Below are 6,000 nucleotides of genomic sequence, written 5' to 3'. Positions count from 1 at the left end.
GGTAAATGTTGAGTTAGCTGACATTCAAAACCAAGTTGGTCCTTTGTAAAATTATTTATAAATAAACACTTTATGGTTTTAGATGAAACAAATGAAGGACTGCCGACTTATTTTAGTATCGGACAAAACGAAATTGAAGAATTTATTTAATTAGTTCCACCATTGAAGTACTTGTCAATTGCTTATTGTACATCAACCTTATAAGTAGGAAAGTTGTGAATATAATATGCTCATGTGTACATATATGTGTTATTTTAAATTTACTTTTCATTTGTGAGATGGTTGGTGGTTCGCTTTGGGACAAAAACTGTAGATTCTATTTCGCTTTGGGACAAAAACTATAGATTCTATTACAACAACATCTCTAAGCAAGATTAATCAAATCTAATGCAACTAATTATATATATCTTCTTTAGTTTCATTTTGAAGATTTTTAATTATGTGAAGGTTGATGGTTGGGTATTGCTTGATAAGTGCCTTATAGTATATATCTAGTGGATATGGGTACTTTTGATTCTTATTTTTGTTTTTTCTTAGTAGCTAGCACTAAACTAATTAGTAAAGTTCTTAATAACTTAAAAATATAGGACAGTTACACAGCAAGCAACATGTCATTTTATAGGTTTAAATAAACAAAAGTTGGACTAGGCAAGTCATTGTTAATGATTTGAATTGGGTTGTCGCATCTTTTCCTTTCAAGAGTACTTGGATCCAGCTATCACTCGGTTTTTTTTAGAGAGAAAAATGAGAGATCTAGCTCCCACTTGTACTAATTAATTAATGTGACTTTTAAGTGGACATTCAGCTTGATGATGTTCAAAAAGTTGCCGGATTTTGTACCTGTAGGCTTTGATGCTAATATACGTTCGTACGATATAAAGTTTAAGATTATGATAAGAAACAAGATTCTCCTCACTCAGTTCTCAACAAGGACCGTCAATTCACCACAGACAAAACAAAAGGTCCCATCTTCCGGTAGAAATTGACATCAGCAGCATGCCCTTTTTGTCTTTCAAAATCAGATATCTATAATAGGCACGACCAGGTAAAACCACAGACAAAATCTCTATCATTTTGCACAACTCACACGCCTGTCAGCCGTCAGCAGGCCAAGAAAATATCAGCAACAAACACTAATTAGGAGATCAGATTTCAATCTTTAGCTACGAAAAGATTATAATCACGTCAATTCCAGCCAACAAAAGGAACAGTATCAAAATCAAATTAATAAAGTGTACATGAATATATATTGACTAGATGCAAAGTAAGGAATCAAGTAGTTTGACTGGAACAAGAACCGTTGGATGTGCTAGCTACTAGATCTCTATTGATCACTACAGATGCTATTTTCGAGTACTGGACAATTGGGTTTTGACTTTGTTTTCTTGTTGGTCACATACAATTAATGAGATTTCGATCGTAATAAACACATAAAAGAATTAATGACATAGTATTATGTAAATATTAAGGTTAAAATTAATTTGATGTAACACATGTACTGATAAGAAATCTCCCACGTACGTCATCTTGTATGAAATGTTTGTGGAGTTTTAAGGGTGTTTTTTTTTTTTTTTTTTTTTGAAAAACTGTTTTTGTCTTTTATTCAATAAAAAAAAAAAAAAAAAAAAAAAAGACAATAAATTCGTAGATAAACATGGGTTTTCCTTCGAACTGATCTGCATGCGGAAATATTTGATGGACAATATACAACCACTATATATGAAATATGCAGTAAGATGGCCCTAGAAAAAGGGCAATTAATGACCGTTCGAACTTCGTAGGGGCAATAAGATTTCTCACGAACGCACTATGCATGTAATAGCACGTTTGTCAAAGAACCCTAAACTATGGGCCTTAAACAAAACCAGGGTTTGTTGAAAACCACTTGAGATTAAAAAAAACAAAACATGGGGTCAGTCGTCCCTGTTTCTTGCAACTTTGTTTGAGCTGGTTGATATATCAGATAAGTTTCAACTTTTAGAGGCCTTAATCGGGTCATCCATACATGTGCAATAAGGTATCATAACCTCCCTTATGGCACTTATAATGGAAGAGTTAAATTGTACTTTTATTTAAAATAACTAATTAGATTTATAAAAAATCTTTCACATTGGATTAGGTAAAAAAAATGCAAAATAGATATTTTATTGGATTAGCCAAAAAAACATGCTACATGTAGCAGCACTTTTTTTGGGAACCATTTTATTTTTTTATTGTTTAGCTCATCTGTTTTCTTTTTTCCCAAAATTTTTCCTTACTATTTCTCTTCCACATCTCTTTTTTCCCAATATTTTCTCATACTATTTCAATATTAATCTCTCCACATCTCTTTTCTCCCAAAAGTTGAAAAATAAGATCTTTAGGAAAAATACAATCCTTATAAAAAAAAAAAAAAAATTTAAATGATATACATAAAAATATAGCTAATTTGATGTAGGAGGCCTTTAAAAATCCATTAAACTAAACTAGATAAAGTGAGTTTTAGGTATCCATTTTGCATAAAAATTTGGGTTAAATACCTTATTCTCCTTGTAGCTTAACTTTTTTATTTTTTGCTCCCTAGAATTTACTTTTTATCACAGGAGGTACATTTAGTTTGCCTAAAGACGGAGATAGTACCCACGTCTAATTTCATCCAAAATTTGACGGAGCGACACATCAGCACCAATCACAAAGTGACATGTGTTCATATGATTATTTTTAAAAAAAATAATTTTTTTAAAAATCATATTTAATTAATTATAAAAAAATAATAATAATAAAAAGAAAAATTTTTGGGGTGGCTAATTTAGGGGGTGGCCAGGCCATGGGGTGGCTCCCAGCCACCCCATCTCGCCATATGTGGGTGGCTAAACCACCCCCAAACCCATTACCAACCCCAAATGGCCACCCCCACGGCTCATGGGGTAATTCGGCCACCCCCAATGGCTCAAATAGGGATGGCTGAAACCATCCCCAACCCCATATGGCTAAGTCACCCTACAAAAAGTTTTCTATCTTTTTATTTTATTTTATTTTTTTTATAATTAATTAAATATAATTTTTTAACTTAAAAAAAATGGTTTTTTTTTTTTAAAAAAAAAAAAACCATGTGAACACTTGTCACTTTGTGATTAGTGCTGACATGGCGCTCTGTCAAATTTTGGATGAAATTTAGACGGAAGTACTTTTGGTTTGCCTAAAGACTGAGGTGGTACCTCCGTCTTTAAACAAACCAGAGGTACCTCCTGTGATAAAAAGTAAACCCTAAGAGGCAAAAAACAAAGAAGTTAAACCACAAGGGGGAATAAGTTATTTAACCCTAAAAATTTACATAAACCATTATCAGTGCTCTTATTCGAAATTGCTGTTTTTATTTGATCTACGGCAATTATTTGTAATTTGAATAATTATCGTAAGAGAATTTATGTGAAATTAAGTTGTCAAAATAGTTGACTGAATAAATCAAAATTTATTTGGACAACTAAGTTCTACGTGAGCTCGTTCATAATTTATAATTGTTGTAGCTAGCTCCCCATCCGTCTTTGGTAAATAATGCGTACCTGCCAGGCTGCCATTAACATATTGTTGAGGGTACACTATATATCCTCGATCTCCTCTTTATATATAGGTTTGTTTATTATAATTATTGTTCTTGAACGAGACAATATGGGATGGAATTGGATCCTCACCTACCCCACGAGGATACTATTTCTTTGTAGTTTTGCATCTTTCTGGGGTGGAAACCACTCACCTTTTCATGATGTATTGTTCTCAATCCCTGGAGTGCTCCCTGCATGAAATGTCTTTATATATAAATATACAAGTCATTCCCTGGAGTGCTCCCTGCATGAAATGTCTTTATATGTGTGTGTGTGAATTATAAAATAAAATTAAACTGATTTTTTTATATATATATATATACAAGTCATTCTCTGACTTTACAGATAAGAGGCGTGGCAGCTGTTCTCATGAGTCATGAGAGAGTTTGATAGCACACACATAATTAAGTAGTATTACTTTAAGAAGACAAATAGATGACTGACATAATAATGCATACCCAAAACAAGGTGTGCATGACTAATTAATGTGGCCCATCTGTCTTAATTAATCTCACTTTATAAATATAATTGGTGTGCTAATATTCCATGCAACTCTAGACACGTGCTTCCCTTTGATTTGAAGTACACATGCACGTACTAATTAGTATATATGTACATACGCAGAGTAAACTTTAAACTATGGATGATTTCAATTAACACAAGCATTAATCTACGTGGATCCTACTCTTCCAGCAGCATTAATTCAATGAAGCATCCAAGATCTAAGGCACATATATACATTATCAATTACCATGAAAAAAGTCAAAACCAGACAATGCCAGTTGGGTTTATTAGTTCTTGACAGTCTCTACTGATAAGAAGTAATTTCCTAATCGATCATGCTTTGCAAAACAAAAATACAAGTAAAATAATTACATATTCATTTTAATAATATGTATTTTTTTTTTTCAATAATTAACTAAGGAATAAAGGATATAATTGGGAGCCATGGTTGACTCTTGAGTGAAGTGGACACGTGGGTCAGGTTTGACTAAGTAGAGTAGAGAACTGAAGCTAAACAACAAAGAAAGAGGCCAGGATAATAATACACAGACAACTGTTTTACAACCTGTCGACATGTATTGGCATGTGACTGGACTCAAGTCAGTCACTAAAAAATTTGTTAAATGTAACACTCCGGTCTTATATTAACAAGATAAGTAATATACATAAAGTGTGTAATTTATAAAGACACTCAAGTGTGTTAAGTCTCATGTTACTTAGTTATTATTATATAAAATTAACTAGATTTTATAATTAATTTTAGAAAAACTCCAAATTAACTAACTAATTCTTTTGGCACTACAAAAAAACAATTTTTTTCTGACGTGAGTTTTCTGACGTGTTGGGGTGTCTGACACGTCAGAAATTTTTTCTGACGTGGCGCTTCTGACGTGCGTCGATTGTCAGAAGCATAGGTGTCAGGAAAATTTTTTTCCTGACGTGCCAGTGGGTAAAACGTCAGAATTTTCTGACGTTCCACTGTCCCACACGTCAGAAAATTTTCTGACGTGGTAAAACTGCCACGTCAGAAAATTGATAAATTAAATAAAAAATTAATTTTTCGTTTTTTTAATTTTTTCTGGAATTTCTTTTTTTTTTTTAATTAAAATTAATTTTTAATTAAATTATTATTTTTTTTTTTTTTGGGAATTTCTCTGCACGGTAGTGCAGATCTGCCATGGCCACTCCCTCTCTTCTTTTCTCTTCTTTTCTCTCTCTCTCTAGCTAGCTCTCTTCTTCTCTCCATGAGCTCTCCCTTTTCTCCATTTTCTCACTATCTCCCTCTTCTTTTCAATCTCCATGGTGCAGTTCTGCAGGTTTGAGTTTTTGAAAATATTTTCAAAAACTCAAACCGAAAAAATCTTCAAAAAATTAAAACCAACTATCAAAAAATCAATCTAACAAACCCAAAAAATCTTCTTACCGATCTTCGATCTCCTCTTCTTCTTCTTCTCTTCTCCATTTTTTTTTTTTTTTTTCCTTCTTCTTCTTCTTCTCTTCTCCTTTTCTTTTTCTTCTTCTCTTCTCCTTTTCTTTTTCTTCTTCTTCTGCTTCGATCTGCTGCTGCTTCTCAATTTTTTCCCTTCTCACCTTCTGTTTTTCTTCTTCCTTTAGAGGTGCTGTGCAGTCGGTGCTGTGCAGTCAGACATGCAGGAATTTCTGAAGAGAGAAAAAGTTGAAGAGAGAAAAAGTTGAGGGTGGAAATAAAAAGAGGGAAAAAAAGTTTAAAATCCCGCCTATTTTTTGAGTTTTGTTGGGCCACTTTTGGTGATTTTCTGACGTGTCAGGTGTCGCACGCCAGGAATTTCTGACGTGCCACACATGGCACGTCAGGAATCTACTCAAAAAAATAATAAATAATTATCTATATAAATATATATATATATATATATATATATAATTTTGCTGACGTGGC

The sequence above is a fragment of the Corylus avellana genome, chromosome 3 (assembly GCF_965113065.1).
Source record: "Corylus avellana chromosome 3, dhCorAvel1.hap1.2, whole genome shotgun sequence".
Lineage (NCBI taxonomy): Eukaryota > Viridiplantae > Streptophyta > Magnoliopsida > Fagales > Betulaceae > Corylus > Corylus avellana.
This window is presented reverse-complemented; position numbering follows the sequence as displayed.